At 54.7% G+C, this 19,830-nt stretch overlaps 1 protein-coding gene across 1 annotated transcript in view; it reads right to left on the bottom strand.

Annotated features, from left to right (window-relative positions):
• The window catches only part of RAP1GAP (RAP1 GTPase activating protein), a 92,240-nt gene that overhangs the window by 52,658 nt on the left and 19,752 nt on the right, over window positions 1-19,830 (bottom strand). Inside the window, exon 2 of the mRNA XM_011990134.1 lies at window positions 17,848-17,883. The gene's annotated coding sequence lies outside the window, so the exon portion shown is untranslated. The remainder of the gene's footprint in view (window positions 1-17,847; window positions 17,884-19,830) is intronic.

Genomic DNA, 19,830 nt, shown 5'->3' with positions numbered 1-19,830 from the left:
AAAAAAAAAAAAAAAAAAAAAAAATCCAGATGAGATATAAACCTTTTTTCCAGATGAGAAAACTGAGGCTCAGAGAGGTTCAGTGACAAGCCCCAGGTCGCATACCAGGAAAGGGCAGGGCTGAGGTGTGACTCCAGTCCAGTGTCCCTTCCACAGCGTGCATCCCACTGCCCTCAGCCCAGGCCCTCAGTCCTGTCACCTGGCCTCCTGCCCCAGTGACCTCCCATCACGGCCCTGGCTCCTCCTGCCACTGCCAAGCGCCTTCCCTAGGCCCAGCTCCAGCTCTGCCCCTGTCTGGCCTGGACACCTGCCCGCTGCTTCCTCTGACACATGAAATGGGAGCAGCCAGAGAGGAGGTGACTCGCCCAAGGTCACATGGAAAGCTGGAGCCAACCTGGAGTCTGGGCCAGGCACATTCCGGGGTCACCTTCAGCCCCTGTGTCTGTGTGGTGGCTATCTCTCCCTCTCAGGGAGAACACGCACCTTTTCCAGGGAAAGGGTGAGGCAGGGGTGTGGGGGAAGGGCCCAGCTCCTGAGTGGGATGGGCCGGGCCGGAAGCTGCTGCTGACAGCTCCCGGGTTTCTTGGCAACTGTCACTGCACCTCCTCCCCCTCCCTTATCTCTGCATCGAGGTAACAATAATAATCGCACCATCGTGAGTGCAGCTCTTTGTACTTTTCAAAAGCCTTCTTTATCTGCTCACTCCTGGGACTCTCACCGGAACTGGAGTGGAGATAAGGCAGTCACTAGGATCCCCAATTCCCAGAAGGGCAAACTGAGGCTTAGAGAGGTGAAAACATGACCTCAAAGTCAGCCAGTAAGGCCTTGGGCAGCAGATCAGGGATAAGATCACAGGCCTTCCACCAGTCCAGGGCGGGCAGATCTCAAGGGAGTTCCACACTGCAAAACAGCAGGGTCAGCCCAGGCTCCGTGGTTCATGCCTGCAATCCCAGCACTTTGGTAGGCTGAGGTAGGCCATCTTTACAAACAAATTAAAAAACCAGCCCCCTGCAGTGGCTCACACCTGTAGTCCCAGGCACTCAGGAGGCTGAGGTGGGAGGATCACTTGAGCCAGAAGTTCCAGGCTACAGTGAGCCATGATGGTGCCACTGCATTCCAGCCCAGGTGACAGAGCAAGACCCTGTCTCTACAATGGAAACAAACCAACAAAACATCACGGTCAGACCCAGAAATGGTGGGGAAGAGGGGAATACCAAGCACGGGTGGCCAGACGCCTCTCTGGGGTGCTTCTCACGTGTTAACCAGCTGGAGGGGTGGTGACAGGCTCCTTTTTCTCTCATCTGCAAAATGAGAGATAATGTACCCCCTTCATAGAGCTGCTGTAAAGTGCTTGTAACTATTATTATTGGCCACTCTTCCGGAGAGCCCAACCCTTTCAGGGCACCAGAAGTGTGGTGGGGCTGTCCTGGGTGGTGGGCTTGGCCCTTTGGCCCTTTGACCCCCCAGAGATAGCTGCCCTGGATGGTGGTCTCCCAGTGGGTCCAGCCCCTGCTGACTCCCTCCAGCCTCAACCTCATACCTGCCCTTTCCTGTCCTGCCCCAGCCGCCTGTCCTGGCTCTGTCCTACCCTCCCCAGGCTGCAGGCAGCTCTCCTAACCAGCCACACCGTTCACAGGCACTCCCCTCTGCTGGTGGTGCCTTCTCCTGCTTTTCTGCCTAGTGAACCATTGATGCTTTGAAATTCAACTTAACCAGGTGAAACTCTGGTGGCCAGGGCAGGTGGAACAGAACGATCAAGGCAAGAAGGCTAGGACCGGGAGCAGGGGAATGGGGATCTGGACAGGCGACAGTGCCTGGAGGAAGAGCAGGAGAAGCCCACCCTGAGGACAGCCACCCACTGCATGCAGGCTGGGAGACTGGACATGGAAAGAGGGGGTGGTCTGGGAGGGCGGGGGAGGGGTTCAGGGAGCCAATGAACACAGGGCAGAGAAGAATTCGGTGGGGGGCAGCAGCCTGGAACAGGGGCCTCAGGGGTTCCGGCCAGTCCAGCACTGGTCATCAGAAGTCAGGAGGGGGAGGCCTGGGTCCAGTTCCCTGGGGTCTTCCTGGTTTCTAGATCGACTTGGTTCTACCAAGTTCTACCACCCAGGTAGGGTGGAGGATGAGGACAAAGGCACAGACCTCCCAGTGAGAAGGGGGCTGTGGAGGGCAACTCTGAGAGAGGCTCCTCTGGATGGGGGTTGGGGGGCTGCCAGAGCCGGGTCTCCTAGCCATGGGCATCAGGTCTGAGGGGACTCGAATCTCCTGAAACCAGAACCAAGTGGCTGCCCCGGAACTGCCCCCTCCCAGGGGGGCACAGAGGCCCATTGTTTTCTGAGCTCAACCAGCCGGCACTGCCCTCCCCTTGGCTTGCCCCTGTCCCTGCCAAGGTGCCAGGGAAGGTGGCAGGGCAGCCAGTTGAGCAGGTTTCCAAAGCTAGGTCCAGGGAACCTGGCCCCCTCCTCCCCAGCCCACCAGGAGCCTAAGCAGCCAGGCATAGACACGGGAGGCTCCTGTGTCGCCTTTCCCTGGGCACCTTCGACCTCTCCCAGGACTCCAGAGGGAGTGTGGGGATGGAGTAGGGCAGGGGCGGGGACTGTTTGCCATGTGGGCACTGTGATGTCATTTAATCCTTATGACAACAACCCTGACCTCAGGCTGCTATCTTCACCCATTTCAGAGATATGGAGGCAGAGGCTTAGTGAGGTTCAAGGACCTCAACAGCTACCAAGTGACACAGCTGGCAGGGTCCCCCTGGGGGTGTGGGTGGGGGACTCAGGCTCCAATCTGGGCAGAGGGGTGGGCAGGAAGGTGGCACATGGGGCCTCCACCCTCGCCCCATGCTGGCTGTGTGCCGAGACACCCGGATCCCGGAGCTGGGCCAGGCAGAGGCCTCCTGAACAAATAACAGGTTGGCAGCCCAGAGAGGCGGTCACGGGACCAGTCCCTGCCCAGAGCACAGCACCTGGGAACCGGGCCACCCATTTACCTGCTGTCTGTCCAGCGTCTGTCTCCCTTGCCCAGGTGGCCCGAGCCCCACTGTGGCCAAAACCCGACCCTTCCCACCTCCCTGTGGACTTCAGTGAGGACTGACTCCTCCCCTGCACTGGGGTAAGGAGGAGGAGTGACTCTGAGATGACCTGGCCACAGGGCCTCTTCCTGCTGGACAACAACATCTGCTTCCCCAGCCTGGCAAACTGCCTTCGCCATCAACCCTCTCAACAGCCTCCTGAGGAACACAGAGCAGTAACGCTCTCTCCATTCTGCCCGGAAGAAAACCGGAGCCTGGACGGAGATCGTGACTTCCAAGCTTCCAGCCCGAAGCTCAGCCCCAGCTGCTCTGCCCCTTGCCCACGTCCATGCAGGACAGAGCTCCCAGTGATGGGCAAGGCTGGGCCAGGGCGACCTTCTTAGCACCCGTCAGCCCATACGTGGTATTACAGCCGCCTGCGCTTTCTGTCTCTCCTCACTCCCTACATTGTCCCCTCCAGCCTCCGCAGCCCAGGGGGTCTCCCTTCTCTGAGCTCCAGGCATTCCTTCGCTCACTCACCCACTCGGTCATCCACCCACTCCCCATCTGCCCTTCATTCCTCTGCTCAGTCATTCATTCAGAACACATGTCCTGAGGTCTGCTCTGGACTGAACAGTGGTGCCGGGTGTTGGGATCAGAGATGGGGTGAACCAGGCCTCCCCCATCTCAAAGCAGAGCCTCAGAGATACCTGCCTGGACTGTTCCTGAGGCGCCTCTGGTTTCACTGCCTAGACAGTGAGTCCCGCATTGCTGAGGCCTTGCTTAATCCTTCCCTCTCGCTCTGCACCAGCCCTAGCTGGGGTTGGGGCTGCTGCCTCATAGGCTCCACGCCAGGCTGGTGAGCAGAAGTCCCTGCCTCTCACAACTCCCCAGGCGGGGTGACCGCCCAGGCCAAGGCGAAACCCCCACGGGGATAGACAAGGTCACCATCTCCTAACCAAAGGTGACATGGAGAAGCCCTCCCTCTGCCCCTAGATCACAGTGTGTGCAGGATTAAGTCACCATAACCTCTCCAAGCTTCAGTTTCTCTACTGAAAATTGGGTCTCAGGCCGGCTCTCCCATCCTACAGAGGGCAAATGGGGGGAAGAGAAACTGGAAACTGAGTCCACCAAGGACTGGTTGGAAGCAGAACCCTGGAGGAGGGCTTTCCCAGTGGAGAGGACCTTTGACTCTTCTAAGTCACTTCTCTTCTGTGAGCCTCAGTTTCCTCAGCTACAAAATGGGAGAGTAACACCAACTTTGCAGGATTGTTGTATGGAATAAATTAGGTATTATATGGACAACCTGACTAGCCTAGAGCTGAGGACACAGTAGGTGCTCAATAAATTGCAGGCTCCTGCCTGGAGAGGCAGTGTAGCGTCAGTGTGGGCTCTGGAGCCAGATCCTTCAGTGCGAATCCTAACTCTGCCACATAACAGCTGTGTGACCTTGGACAAGTTACTTAACCACTATGAACCTCAGTTTCCTCATCTATAAAATGGGGACAGCAGTGTTGACCTCTGAGGGTTAAGAGAGTGCATGGGTGTAAAGTGCTTAACATTCACCATGAGCATTTCCTGGCCTTCCCTTCTCTTCCTCCCTTTCTTCCTCTGTAGGTGCCTGAGGACTGAGACAAGACTCTGAGGTGGAAGTTGTGAGAAGGTAGAAAAGACGGGACAAACACAGCTGCCCAAGCGTAAAGCAACCTAGACTGGGACTGGTGGCTCACGCCTGTAATCCCAGCACTCTGGGAGGTCAAGGCAGGCGGATCACCTGAGGTCAGGAGTTTGAGACTAGCCTGACCAACATGGAGAAACCCCATCTCTACTAAAAATACAAAAATTAGCCAGGCGTGGTGGCGCATGCCTGTAATCCCAGTTACTTGGGAGGCTGAGGCAGGAGAATGGCTTGAACCCAGGAGGCGGAAGTTGCAGTGAGCCAAGATTGTGCCATTGCACTCCAGCCTGGGCAACAAGAGCAAAATTCCATCAGAAAGAAGAAAGAAAAGAAAGTGAAAGAAAGGGGAAGGGAAGGGAAGGGAAGGAAAGGGAAGGGAAGGGAAGGGAAGGGAAAGGGAAAGGAAAGAGAAGGGAAAGGAAAGGGAAGGGAAAGGGAAGGGAGAAAGAAGGGAGGGAGGGGAGGAAGGAAGCAGAAAGGAAGAGAGGAAGAAAGGAAGAAAAGGGAAGAAAGGAAGAAGGAAAGAAGGAAAGAGAGAAAGAAAGAGAGAGAGAGAGGGAGGGAGGGAGGGAGGGAGGAAGGAAGGGAAAGCAACCGGAGCAACCTGCCGTGTAAGGTGCTGAGCTCCCCATCAAGCAAAGGCAGAGTGAGCTTCTCAGAGGTGCAGCCAGGGATATCTCGAGGTGTGGGAATGGGAGGAATGGTGGGGGGTTTGACTAGAGGACCTCAAGTGCCCCCCACATTTGAAATTATTATTATTATTATTTGGTGGTGGGGGGACAGGGTCTCACTTTATCACCAAAGGTGGAGTGCAGTGGTGAGATCTCAGCTCATTCCAACTTCTGCCTCCTAGGCTCCAGCGATCCTCCCACCTCAGCCTCCCAAGTAGCTGAGACCACAGATGCATGCCACCACATCTGGCTAATTTTTTATTTTATTTTATTTTTTGTAGAGACAGGGTTTCACCATGTTGCCCAGGCTGGTCTGAACTCCTGGACCCAAGTGATCCACCCGCTTCAGCCTTCCAAAGTGCTGGAATTACAGGAGTGAGCCACTGCACCCAGCCCCACATCTGGAATTCTATGCCTCTTGCTGACTCTAGGATCCCTGTGCTGAGGGCAGAAGCAATGGATGAATTCCCAAAAGGGAACAGACTTTCCCAGATCTGCTGGGGGCACAGAGATTGCCACTACTTCTTAGGAGGCCTGTTTCACCTCCTATTAAAGATTAAAATGTGCATACTCTTTGGTCCAGCAACCCCATTTCTAGGCATTTATTCTCCAGAAATAGTACACAAATGCATAAAGATATATGAACAAAAAACAGTCATGAAGCAGGGTTTGCAACCTCAAACATCTGGACGCCACTTCAATGTCCATTACAAGGAGATTAGTTAAATATATCAAACCATGAAATACTATACAGCAATGACAAAGAAGGTCTTTAGTCTTGATGGAAAAGGGTGTTTGAGGCTTATTGTTAAGTGAATAAAGCGGGTTGCACACAACAAAAATCTCATTTGTAAACATTTAAAATTACATGTCAAAGTTTACATGGTTAGCTGGTAGTGGTGGTTCATGCCTGTAATCCTAGCACTTTGGGAGGCCAAGGCAGGCGGATCTCTTGAAGCCAGGAGTTCAAGATTCAAGACCATCCTGGGCAACTAGCAAAACCCCACCTCTACAAAAAACAAAAACAAAAACAAAAAAAACACAAAAATTAGCCAGGCATGGTGATACATGCCTGTAGTCCCAGCTACTCAGGAGGCTGAGGTGGAAAGACCGATTGAGCCTGAGAGGTTGAGGCTGCAGTGAGCCAAGATCACACCACTGTACTTCAGCCTAAGTAACAGAGCAAGATCCTGTTAAAAAAAAAAAAAGGCCAGGCGCGGTGGCTCACACCTATAATCCCAGCACTTTAGCACTTTTGCCAAGGCGGGTGGATCACCTGAGGTTGGGAGTTTGAGACCAGCCTGACCAACATGGTGAAACCCCATCTCTATTAAAAATACAAAATTAGCTGGACATGGTAGTGCATGCCTGTAATCCCAGCTACTCAAGAGGCTGAGGCAGGAGAATCGCTTGTACCCAGGAGGCAGAGGTTGCAGTAAACCAAGATTGCACCACTGCACTCCAGCCTGGGCGACAGAGCAAGACTCTGTCTCAAAAAAAGAGAGAGAAAAGGGGTTTACTGCGTATGGGATCCTAAGGCCCAACAGCGCTCAGAATTTTGAGTGGGATGAAGCCCAGTTGGGCTATGTCTGTCTGTCCATCCTCTCTCTCTTTAAACAAAAACAAAAACAAAAAGCAAGTTTACATGGCTTATCTCTGAGGAGCAGGACCACTAGGAACTTCTGCCTTCTGTGGCAAATACTTTTGTGCACAGTTTGGATGTTTATCATGAACACTCAGTATTTGTGTAATCAGAAAAAAATTAAAGATTTTAGAGAGCTGAGCACTCACTCTGACTCAGCTCTCTGAGCACCTGACTGCTTTACCCTTTTCCATCACCTTGAGAGGGAGGTATGACTCACCCCTTATTCCAAGGGGGAGAAGCTGACACGAAAAGAGACTAAACACCATGACCAATGTCCCTGAGCCAGGCATGACAGAGCTGGGTCCATTCTGGCTGGCTCCCAAGCCCACACTCTTTCCACTACGTTAGGCATTAGGCAACCTGCTCCAAGGGTCAGGGAAGAACAGAGGCAGCACAGAAGCGGCCCAGGCAGCTGGACCCAGGGATGTGCCCTGAGACTTCAGCTGGCACGTCCTGCAAGCCAGGCCAGCCAGGTTAGCATGTGTGGACACAGAGCTGTCTACCTCATTTGTAAATGTAAATGTAGGCTCTGCTCCTAGTGCAGGCTCCACGCCCTGAGCTGCCCCAGGCTGGCAGGTGCCCAGCCCCACCCCTGGCACTACCCCCAGAAGCCTCAGGGTCACCAGGCAGGTGGGCACGTGCTGGCCCAGGCCCTTCCCTGGAGCTCTAAATAACTTTCTGTGTTGATCAACCTGTTTGTGGATGGATTTGCCATTGAAGGTCACTTGTCACCTTCTCACTGAGAGCCTGCAAAGGTGACAAGCACACCTGAGTATGCCTGAGTCTGGATGGGCCACAGAACAAGACCTGGAAGTCAGATGGACCTGAGTTCAAATCCTGCCTGTGCCAAGCTCTAGCTGTGTGGCCTAGGGAGAGTCCCTTCACCTCTCTGAGCCTCTGTTTCCTCGGCTATAAAACGGTGTTGAGAGAATTTCTCCCTGCAGGGCTGCTGAGAGCATTCAATGAGAGAATGAGTGAGAAAGTGCCCCCTAAGCTAGAAGCCACCTTGCACGTGTAGAAGAGAGTTATGACCTCACCCGTGTGGGGGCAGGCGGGGGTCAAGTGCACATCTGCGCCGATGTGGAGTGAGCAAGGATCCACCCTGGCTGGACCAGAGGGCCCTGCCGCACAGACTCAGCCAGTGGGCGGGGCGGCGTCTGACACTTTTCCTGGGAGTCGGCACCGGGTGTTCTGAAGCTCTGCCTGGTGGTGCGAGAGGGTGTGTGTGACTCTGTGGGTGAGAATGGAGATGGGAGGCCCCGGCAGGAGCGTGAATGGATGTGGGAGGGAAAGCGCTTGTGTCGCATGTTTTGGATCTGATCACGCCACCCACCTGCCTAGAAGGCCCCAGTGGCTTCCCGCTGTGAGCAGGATCCAGACGCAACTGCCTCACGTGGCCCACGAGGCCCTGCGTGTCTGCTCCCCATCCCCGGCCCCCTCCCGCCCGCTCACTGTCTCTGGCTTCATCCAGGGCCTCTTTCCTCCTTCCCCAGACTCCTTTCCGCTCCTCAAACCTGAGGTGCTCCTTCCCACCTGCAGGCCTCTGCACACGCTGTGCCCCCTGCCTGTTACCCGCTTCCCATCCGCCTGGATCACATTTCAGGTGCTATGTCTGTATTCAGTCTTCCAGAGCTCCCTCCCCAGACCAGGAGAAGCTGCTCCCAACCTGACCAGCTTTCCCAGAAGCCCGTCCTGGGCCTTCATGGATTTACCTGTTGCGTTTGCACATTTCGTGGTGTGACCATTAGGCTACTGTCCATCTCTCCCGCTAGAAATGGGGTTTCCTCAGGTCATGCCTGGGTCTGTTTGGGTCTGATGTGCTGCATGAATGAATGTGTATGGCTGTGCCTCTATGTTCATGATGAAGCTGTCTCTACGAGGGTCAAGTCTATGGGTGTGAGTAGGGAAATATGTGTGTGTGTACATGTAACGGGTCATCTCAAAGAACCTTTCCTCGGCCTGCAGGCAGGTGGGCTGGGAAAGGCCAAGGCAACCTGCGGCCAGTGCCCAGGCTGGCTGGGGTGAGGGAGAACAAGCACCAGTTCCCTTGCCCCCCGCTATGCCCCTCCTAAAATAGGTCCAGGGTCTTTGTGCAGGTAGGTCCAGTCAGGTGGGCTCCAGGTTGGCAGCCTGGCTCTGCCCTGCAGCGAGCTCTACCCCTGCCTGCTCCTACAGGTTGGAGCCCAGCCTCCTGCCTGCACAGCCCAGCTCACTTGAGGCTCGAGCCACACCTGGTCTTCCATGGCTGCCCACGCTCCCCACCACCCCACAGGGCCTGCCTAGTGGGCAGCAGTTCTGGGTTTTGTTTTTTTTTTTTTTTTGAGACGGAATTTTGCTCTGTCGGCCAGGCTGGAGTGCAGTGGCATGATCTCGGCTCATGACAATCTCCACCTCCTGGGTTCAAGTGATTCTCCTGCCTCAGTCTCCCGAGTAGCTGGGATCACAAGCGTGCACCACCATGCTCAGCTAATTTTTTTTTTTTTTTTTTTTTTTAGTAGAGATAGGGTTTTACCATGTTGGCCAGGCTGGTCTCGAACTCCTGACCTCAGGTGATCTACCCGCCTCGGCCTCCCCAGAGTGCTAGGATTACAGGTATGAATGAGCCACCACACCTGACTGGGCAGCAGTTCCTGATCTGAAAGAAGTGGGCTTCCAGCCTCTCTGCCTTCTCAGTCACCTCCACCTGCTGCCAGGAGATGATCTGGAATGTTCCAGCTTTAGGGCAGGGGAAGGAGTCCTATTCCTGCCCCCAATCCTTTATACTTTCTCTGCCCTCTCCCTGGACTACCTTTCCACAGCCAGCTCCTTCCCGTTCAGGCCTCAGAGAGACCCCTCCCTGATACCCTTGGCAAAGCCAGCTCTTACACCCACCCCATCCGTACTACACATTGCCCATCTGAAACTTCCTTTAGCTCTCTGTCTCCTGCACTGGAGGATAATGGGCGTGAAGCAGGGACCGTGTCTGTCAGGTTCACTGCTGCATCCTCAATTCTTAGACTAGTACCTGGAATGTGGTAGGAACTCTGTAAGTATTTGTTGAATTAACAAATGGCTAATGGAAGCCTTGAAAGACCCCATGAGGTGAACATTGCCCATTTGCAGGCATGGAAACTGAGGTTCCGAGAGGTTAAGTCTCTAGCCCAGTGTCACAAAGCAAAGAGCTGGACCAGGTCAAACTTAGTGACAAGCTAACTCTACTAGAACCCCAGCACATCAGAGTGCATCACAGCTGATCTTCCCATTTCATAGGTATGAAAATGAGCCTCTGAGAGGGAGGGTGATGTTTCTCTAGGTCACGTGGGTCCGAGGCACGTGTTTCTTCCCTCCTGCAGCATGGGGTCAGAAACAGCTGCACTGTTACACCGGCCGGCCCTTTAAAAGCACCTCCTCACTGCCTCTCACTCACCGTGAGGTCGGGGCCATGAACACCCCCACTGCACAAAGGGACGAGCCAAGGCTCAGCAAGGTGAGAGACTCCTCAAGGTCACTGGCCAGGACCTGGCACCAGGCCTGTCAGACTCCAAAGCCAGTGTTCTCAGGGTCAGTGCCTAGGGCCAGTGCGGAAGGCCAGTGCCCACGGCTGGGGCGTACGGTCATGTGTAGGCAGGCAGGTCACCCCCTGGCAGGCAGCAAGTTTCCAGAGGACAGAGTCTACACACTGAGTGAGATTCCGCACCCACTGCGGGCACAGCAGGTAACCATGACCACGATGATGGCAGTAACCGCAATAGCTGGCATCGATGGAGGACGTGCTCCGTGCCAGGCCCTGGTTTCAGGCCTTGGCACCCATTATCTCATTTAATCCCCACACCAATCTTCCAGGTAGTACTTTCATTGCCCTCATTTTATAGGTGAGGAAACTGAGATCCAGAGAAATCACGCAGCCAGCTGGTGGCTGAGACAGCATCTGCAGTCCCAGCCCACACTGGCTCCAGGGCTTCCACAGCTCTGCACTAAGGGCGCAGCCAGGGCCTCCCTGAGCTGGGGACTGACTCAGTATCACACAGCAGCTCCTTGGAGCAGGGAGGAGGGTGGGCGACTGGCACCCTAGCAGGCCTCTTCCCATGGTGGCTTGGGGGTTCACAGCCTTCCAGTGTAGCCCACAGAAGTCCCAGCGGGACCTGCAGGGACATGACCTGGTAACTATCTCTCTTCTCTTCACCTGTCAGGCCCAACTCAGTCCAGCATGTGCCACCACACGCTTTTCTCCTCCACATTGCTGACCTGCCACCTCCTGTCCCTGGAACATTCTCCTACAGTGTACCTCCCTTCCCCACTACACACACACATACATACACACACACACACACACGCACACACACACGCTGCCACTTGGCCCACTTCAACTTTTGAGTCACCTCCTCCAGGAAGCCTTCCTTGATTCCCAGATGTGGGCAGGAGTCCCTTTTCTGAGCTCTCAGCAACACTCACATCTCCCTAGTCAGCACATGTCCTTCTCATCAAACCACCTCTTTCCTTATGACCCTCTCTAGACTCTGAACCCCAGAAGAAGTGGCCTCATCTACTATCTCCACCATCATGTCACCAGCACCCAGCACAGGGTTTGGCCCTAGGAGGGTGTCCCCACACTAAATGTTGAATTAGTTGGCTGAATGAATGAATGTTGGGGAAGAACCTGAACTCAGAAGGCCTTTCCAGAATCTGGGCTATTAGAAAATCCCCTCCTTAATCATCTACTGTGCCTGTGGCCACCACAGTGCCTCAAATTCTATCATTAGAGAACCCCTCTTTGGGTGAATGAGTCTTTCCTCTCAAAATGCAAATGCTTAGTTAGAAGGGAGAACATCCCCCTGAGCATACACTCTGCACTCATTTCATTTGAAGCAATACTGTTTCCGTTGTTACGGACAATCTGAGGTTCAGAGAGGCAGAGTAGATGGGGTAAGGCCACGCAGCAAGTAAGTGGAAGTTGAGCTAGGTATTTGAACTCAGGTCTACCTAACAGAACTCAAATATTCCCATGCATCCCAGACAAATAGACCAGAGTTTGAGCATCACCAGGAGGTAGGGGCACACAGGGCCAACCAGACCAGGGACCTCAGGGCTGCAAGAGCCCCCTCTTCATGATGCTGAGGATAGACATGGGATAGCAGGGTTGTACACAAGTGAGATGGGGACCCACTTCTCAAGATCACACAGCCAAACAGTGGCAGTCCCAGAGCCACAACACATGTGGAGGGGATGTTCTCTTGTCTCCTGAAGCTATAGGGGATCCTTCCTGGAAGAGCTGGGGGGGATCTCTCTGTCACTAGGTTCATCCCTGCGTCCGAGTCTTTGCACCTGCTGCTCCCTCTGTCTGGACACTCTGCCAGCTCCCCCATGGCCAGCTCCTCTCATTCTTCAGATTTTGGTTCAAACATCCCCTCTTCAGAAACGCTTTTCAGGACTCCTTCATTTTCCAGCCATACAGCACGGGATGACAGGCAAACTGGAGCCTGGCTACTTAGGCTCTAATCTCAGCTTTACCAAGGGTTCTTGAACAGGTTACTTAACCTCTCTTTGCCTCAGTTTCCCCAGCCCTAAACCAGGGTTCCTAACAGTCTTGCCTCGCAGTGTTGTTGTGAGGATCAAACCCATGAACGTGTGCAAAGTGCTCTGAAACACAGCCCGGTGCACGCTCAGCTCTTGGCAAGGACCAGCTCTTTTTAGCATGTAGCCTTGCTTTGAAATTCAGTGGACCCAGCTAGGCGCGGTGGCTCACGCCTGTAATCCCAGCACTTTGGGAGGCCAAGGCAGGCGAATCACAAGGTCAGGAGATCAAGACCAGCCTGGCTAAGATGGTGAAACTCCACCTCTACTAAAAATACAAGAAAAAAAATTTAGCTGGGCGTGGTGACGGACACCTGTAATCCCAGCTACTCAGGAGGCTGAGGCAGAGAACTGCTTAAACCCGGGAGGTGGAGGTTGCAGTGAGCCAAGATGGCGCCACTGCACCCCAGCCTGGGCAACAGAGCGAGACTCTGTCTCAAAACAAAAAAGAAAAAGAAATTCAGTGTACCCATCAGAGGTTATTTCCTTGTCTATTTACTTATAGTCTGCCTTCCCATTCCCGATTTTACAGATGAGGAAATCTAGGTTCAGAGAAGTGAAGTACTGCCCAAACCAAGCTCTCTGAGGATAGGGGCTAGGCCTGTCTCGTTTTCTGCTGAATCTGCAGTAACTAAAACCATGCCTGGCCTACAGTAGGTGTTCAGTGGTTACTGAGGCTGGATGAATAAATGATGAACAAATGACCACAGCTCTATTGCTCTGACGCTCTCTGCAGCCAGGAGCTTGGGCATTGAAGATTCTATTTCAGCCCACCTCTGCCCACTCTGGTCCCAAATGACCCCCAGCTCAATTGAAGTCTCAGCCTCTCTTAGAAGTGGCTGTTAGCAGCTGGGCACAGTGGCTCATGCCTGTAATCCTAGCACTTTGGGAGGCTGAGGGAGGAGGATCGCTTGAGCCCAGGAGGTCGAGGCTGCAGTGAGCTGAGATTGCCCCACTGCACTCCAGACTGGGTGACAGTGTGAGACCCTGTCTCAAAAAATAAAAATAAAAATAAAAATAAAATAAAGAGAAGTGGCTGCTAGGATAGCCAGGCTTATGAGCTGGGGACCAGCATCCATGTCCCTGCCCCCAGTAGAACCCCCTTACCCTGGCTGGGCCAAGGGGATGAGGCAGGAGGCCTTGGCATTTGCCTTGGGAGATCCCTGCCCAGAGGTACAGCGGCGGCCATGGGCTCAGGAAGCAGCTGCTAGCTCCCGCATCCCATGCACTGCCAGCTGCCCGCCGGGGGCCTGCCCACCAGATGCATAATAGATGAGGAGGCCCAGCGGGACGTGCCTGCTTGGCATTTCAGAGCCACTAATGAGGCCAGCCTCGTGCTTCCTGCAACAGCACACAGGCCCCAGGGCCTCTGGCTCAGTAATCGCCACAAGGAGCCACCTGAGGACAGGGCCACCCACCCCAGCCTACCACTTAGCACAAGCAGCATCCAGGAGATCAAGGGCTAAAGGCATGGCCTCAGAGTGGCACCACTGTCAGTCTTGGTTTGCCCCTCACTGACTGCATGTCCCTGGGCCACCGCTTCCTCTCTCTAAGCCTCAGTTTCCTCATCTGTAAAATGGGGATGGACAGTAGTAAGAGACGGATAGTATTCTGTAAGGCTGGTGTCAGGATGGAATGAAATGATTCAGGGAAGTGCTGGGCCCAGGGCCTGGGATACAGGAAGTGCTCCACATATGGGAGCAACTGGTACCAATTCTGTTAACAGGAAACATCTCACCAACCAGAAGGGCCTTCCCAGTAGGACACATGGACTGAGCAGTGACTCCTGTTTGGGTGGCACTCAGGGCTACATCACTCCCCGCTCTTCCCTTGCCTCGTATTCAAGACTTTCCCCATTTCTGCAGCTTCCCTGTCTCTGACCAACATCCCTTCCTCAGCAGAAGAAAGAGCTGGATTCAAATCCAGCCCTCACCAGCTGTGACTTTGAGCCAAAGCCTCCACCACTCTCAGCCCTGGTTTTGGCCTCTAAACTGGGAACAACAGGCCAAACTGCAGGAACGATGCCATGATTTAATGAGACCTCCAGAGTAAAATGCCTGGCACATTGTCAGCTCTTAATCCTTGCTGGGTTCTGCCTCCACCTCCCAGGCTCCTAGTTTTAAGGCCAAAGTTGACTCTTCCCTTCCCAGAGGTATTTTTAGAACCCTCCTGCCTTGGGCTAGTTCACTTGGCCATTCCTCTACCCTGACACCGCTCCACCTCCCACCATCCATTTGAATACACTTTAAATGTCCAGCCCCCATTCTAGGACATCTGGGTCCCTTAGGGCTGCAGAATCAGAGTCACCCACTGTCCCACTGGCTCCCAACCCTCACACTGGGCCTCCTTCCTCTTGCATCTGCACACCTACTCTGAGGTCCCCCACTGCAGACAACCTGCTGAGAGGGGTTGGGGGTGCGTAGGGGAACTTAGCCATGATCACATCTGGCCTCTACTAGGACTCACTGCTCCCTTAATCCAAGTTCTAACCTCTTAATCCTGTTTTGTAAAGGGGTGGGGGGAAATCACCTCCTCCAGGAAGCCTTCCCAGACTACTGACAAGGTTTTACTCATTCCCCTCCCTGAACACATTCAATTCAGTTCCACAAGCATTAAGCATTTATGGGCGTGGTAGTTGTACAAGACCATGTGGAGGACAGAGACATGAGAAAAGTACAGCCTGGCCTTTATGGGAGAAAGTGGGGCTAAGTTGAGCTCAAATGTAACTCAGTGGGAGGCCGAGGTGGGAGGATCACTTGAGCTCAGGAGTTCAAGACCAGACTGGCCAACATGGTGAGACCTTGTCTAAAAATACAAAAATAATTACCCAGGAGTGATGGCACACACCTGTGGTCCCAGCTACTCAGGAGGCTGAAGCAAGAGATTCACCTGAACCCAGGAGGTGGAGGTTGCAGTGAGCAGAGATTGCACCACTACACTCCAGCCTGGATGACAGAATGAGACCCTGTCTCCAAAAAAACAAAAAGTGACTGAAGCACCTCTGCTTTCAAGGAGTTCAGAGCCTGCCCTGCACTGCCGGGTTATATGAACACATGCAGCTCACCTGAAGTCAACTTCCGGAAATGCCCTATTCAACGAGCACATGTTGAGGAGCAAGTGCGGCCCAGAGAGGGAAAATGACTTGCCAAAGTCACACAACTAGAATGTGGCAGAGGCAGATTCCAGTCCACCCCTGTCAGACTCTGAAGTCCATGCTCTTCCCCCTACCCCAGGAAGATTCACGAATGCGTGCTCTATAGCAGCAGAGGAGGCATTCTAAAGAGGGAATAGGGGTGTGGGGATCAAGAAAGAAAACACTCAACAAATGGTGACAAAGGTGGGCTGGAGGTGTGGCGAAGGCCTGTGGAAATGGAAGTGGAGGGACATCAAGGGGAGGTGATGCTGACTGGGCCCATGTTCCCGTTGATCAGAAATACAGGGCACGGGAGAAGCAAGCCCCAAACTAGAAAAGGAGGTGGAGACAGGCCTTGAGTGCCGGAAGATCATGATTAATGGACAAAATGGCCACCACTGACTGAGCACTAACCATATGCCAAGCATGGACTGGAGGTAAGCGATGGCCTTTGGCAGCTGGGAAGGGAGGGCCTACGGTTAGCACCTTGGACAGCGGCTCCAGCAAGGAGGGCACAGGCAAGGCATTTTGGGTAATGGGGCGTGTCCTGGGGGAATGGCCAATCTTTACTTGATAGATGGGTCAACTGAAGCCCAGAGAGGGGATGGGGCTCACCCAAAGTCACACAGCTGGCCAGTTACAATCAGTCCTGGGCTGTCAACTCTAACTCTTGGCTTAGGGCTCCCTAGAGTGGGCCTTCTGGGTGGCCCCTGTCTCTGAGTCTTCCCTCAAGCGCATCCTTTGTTCAGACCGTCCCAGTGGCCTGGTGGCCCTGGGACAGAGTAGGTGAGGCTCTGGGCTCTGCACAGGGTCTGGAAGATCAAGGTTCAAATCCCAACTGCTTGTGTGACCTTGGGCAACTCATTTCCCCACGCTGGGCTTCATTGTTCTTACCTGTAATTAGAGATAATAGTCCCTAACTCTGAGGTATGGTCAAAGTTACATGAGATAACACATGTCGGGCACCTAGTGCAGTACCCAGTAGAGAGCATGTGCCCAACAAGTAGCAGTTGTCAGTGGTGTTATTACTGAACTCCCTGAAGGAAAGGATGGCACCTTCCTCACTTCTGCCTGTATCCCCCACTCAGTCTGCCCCTGCTCTGAGCATAGGACACCATCTTGCAGAAGGAGGGGTTCAAATGGACTAGGCACAGCAGCAGGAGACGATGCCCAGAAAGGGAGAGGAAGCGGCCTGAGGTTGCATGGAGAGCATCAAAGGGAAATAGAAAGGCAGGCTGGTAGCTTAGCCGAGGCACCCTGTGTGCCTCCCACCCCAGGCCTGGCTTCCCAGGAGGGCTCTGTGGGGACAATGGTGCCAGATGGGAGTCGCCCAGCAGCTGGGGGGTTCTGCAGGACCCACGGACCCCAGGAAGCCCTGAGCAGGGGCAGGAAGCAGCAGCCAGAGCAGTTGGGGGGCTCTCCTGCTGGAGGTGAAGCAGCAGAAGGAGCAGCCAGCCAGGCCCACATGATGCTGATGCCAGGGAAGCCAGGAGGCACCCGCCTGCTGGGGCATCAGGGTGCTATGGTGTATCCCGAGGTGAGGCTGCACCTCCACCCATTGCCTCTTGGTGTTGGGAAGCTCCAGACATGGTTGCCTTGTTCCCTCCTCCTCCAAAGAGAGGGCAGCCCCAGACACAGGAAATATGGGAGCGGGGGTGGTTCTGAGGGCTGTCACGGGAAGTAACTAGAGGATTCAGGGTCAGTAAAGGCTAAGGGAACCCTGGCCCAGCAAGGAGCCACCCGAGGTGGGAAGAAATAGAGAAGAAAAAAAGGAAGGAAGCATTTAAGCAAAAGGGCCCACAATATGTCAGGTCCAGTTTTTGTTTTTGTTCTTTTTACTTTACACCCTATTAACGGGTATTTTAATCCCCATTTCACAGATGAGAAAACTGAGGTTCAGAGAGGTTAAGGAATTGCTGAAGGTCACACACGCAGTGGCAGAGTGAAGATGTGAACCTGCTTTGCCTGCCTCCAAGGCTCTCTAAAACAGTACTCTGGGGACAGACCTGGTAAGATGGTCTGCCCACCCCCTTGCCCTGAGAGGATGCTTGGAGGCTTGGTGAGGTCTGGCCTGGCATCACAGGGGTAGGAAGGGATTGGGGGTACCTGCAGGGACCAGCCAAGGCAACCCAGGCCCTCCTGAGAGTCCCCAGTACTCACCATACACTCCGGCGAGGGGTGAAGGACTTGTCCACCCTGAAACACAGTAAGAGGGGCCACAGGTGAGGGGACATCCCTTCTCACCAGCTTGGCCCAGCAAATCAGACCCACCTGCACTGCGCCACCCTCCCAGCGGGGCTGGAGAAGGTCCTGTTTCTAAGGATACCTGATGCAGTCACTATCACCCTTAGGCTTGCAGAGGTTCAACTGTCAGATTAGGGACATGGGAAGGCAGGGGGGTTAAAGAGCCAGGAAAGGAGGCAAGACTGGGGGCAGTGGGGCAGGGGGCAGGGCTGTGGGGTGTTAGCAGGGGTAGGGGGACAGGTGGAGTAGGACAGTGACTACAGCAGTTTGGATCATGGCAAGGATGTAGGTGTGCAGCTGGGGCTAGCTTAGAGCCTTTCCAGGCAGGATGGAGCAGTTTGCTGGATGTCTATGGTTTATGGTGGGCAGAAAGAACATCAGCCTCAAGGCCCGCAGCCTGCCTCAATCCTGAAGCTGCTCACTCATATCTACCCAGGAAGCAAATGTCTGCGAATCTGGGAGGAGATCTAGGAAGAGCTTCCCCCTACCCTCATCCCAACACACATACCCTGCTCCCCAAGACTTCAGGGGCACCCCAGACTTTGTCTCCCCCAAATCCTCCCAGATCCAGCCCCAGAACACATGTTTGGGTAGCACTCCCGCCCTGCCCCGATTCTCCTACTGCACTCTGAGGGCACCTCGGTGCCGCTGGGGGCAGGGGCTGAGCAGCTGTTGGGACAACAAACAACTCGCCTCCTGCCCAGAGCTAAGAAGGGGACGAGGAGGGAGCCCAGCCCAATTCTGCCAGTGAAGGGGCATCCTCTGAAGGGCAGGGCTGGGGGCTCCCAGGGACAGCTGATGGGGAAGGCCGACTCTGCAGACAGGGAGGTCGGAGAAGCCAGGACTTGCACAAGGTCATAGAACAGGACCCAGCCTGTGAGCTGCCCCTCGGTGTCGGCTGGCTAGGAATCTCAGGGCCTAGCCCAGCTGTCACCTGACAGCAAGCAAGACCCCAGATGGAGGGGCAGCCTCTGGCCTCCCACCCCACCCCGCCCCTCTGCTGGGGTCACCTCAGAAGTTGAGCGTCCACAAGGGGAAGGCAGTTTGGACACAATCCCCATAGCTCAGAGAGCACTGACCATGCCCACACACAAGCCCCAGCGCTCCACACCCCAAGGTGAGTCCCAGGGTCCCTCTGACCACTGGGAGGCAGGGCCTGGTGAAACTCATGGAGCCGCTTGTCTGGCTGAGCAGGGGCTCTGAGCCCACTCTGTCTAATCCATCTTCCCTCCAATTTGCCAAATCTCTGCAACAGGCATAAATCCCCATCCCACCTCTGCACCCCTTGACCTCAAGATGAACCTGCTGCCACTCTGATCTCCTCCAGGCCTCCAAGCCCAGGCAGCCAGTGGCACAGGGAGGAGGTGGTTCCCGAGAGCCAGGATGCAAGGAGGGCAGCCTGGTGCCCAGGGTGGGCAGGGCCTGCTAAGGGCTTCTAGAGTCCCTTTATCCAGAGTCTCAGTGAGGCGCCCAGCAGCTGCAGAGGCAAAGTGGGAGGTCCAGCAGAGCCTCCCCCCGACCTGCCTGCCCCCACTCCCACATACCTATACACGTGAGCAGGCACGCACACATGCATGCACACACACATGCACACACACACATGCACACACACAGGCCCAGAAGCCCCGCAGCCCCAGTCACATACATAAGCGCCACTATCATGTGCTTAGACACAAACACGGCAATGTCCACCCTGCACTCACCTCCCCCCCAGGCACATGCACACGCAATGGGAACACACAGACACAGAAACACACACACACACACACACATACACACACACAGGCGCCGCAACATGACAGCTATGCGCGCACTGAGGTCTAACGCTCAGCCCCCATAGCAGTCACAGCTCAGGCCCATCCGCCCGAGCGCGCGCACACCCCGCACGGGCTCCCCCCA

Source organism: Mandrillus leucophaeus, unplaced genomic scaffold (genome assembly GCF_000951045.1).
Source record: "Mandrillus leucophaeus isolate KB7577 unplaced genomic scaffold, Mleu.le_1.0 Scaffold370, whole genome shotgun sequence".
Classification (NCBI taxonomy): domain Eukaryota; kingdom Metazoa; phylum Chordata; class Mammalia; order Primates; family Cercopithecidae; genus Mandrillus; species Mandrillus leucophaeus.
Note: the sequence above shows the minus strand (reverse complement) of the source record. Positions and strands in the feature narration are given on the sequence as shown.